The 238-nt window shown below is 55.0% G+C and overlaps 1 protein-coding gene across 1 annotated transcript in view; it reads right to left on the reverse strand.

The window, feature by feature from the left end:
* The window catches only part of LOC107039794 (serine/threonine-protein kinase NLK), a 33,867-nt gene that overhangs the window by 13,810 nt on the left and 19,819 nt on the right, over nt 1-238 (reverse strand). The gene's annotated exons all lie outside the window — the stretch shown is intronic.

Raw genomic sequence — 238 nt, forward strand, 5'->3', positions numbered from 1 at the left:
GGGGGGGGGGGGGGGGATCTAGAAAGAAAAATGAGTGCGGCTACGACCGGATGACGGGGTCCGTGGGGTCACGGATGGGCGGCGGCAGGACTGGTTTTCGACAGAGAAATAAAATGAATGAAAAAAAAAATTCAGTTGTGCCGCTCGCCGGAGAGGCACTAGATACTTTTCGTCTAGGAGGCACGGCGGGTGGAATTCTTTCGATCCGTCAAAAGTTATTTGGGGGGGGGGTCTCGAG

This window comes from Diachasma alloeum, unplaced genomic scaffold (assembly GCF_001412515.2).
Source record: "Diachasma alloeum isolate Michigan unplaced genomic scaffold, Dall2.0 Dall_scaffold_00307, whole genome shotgun sequence".
NCBI lineage: Eukaryota > Metazoa > Arthropoda > Insecta > Hymenoptera > Braconidae > Diachasma > Diachasma alloeum.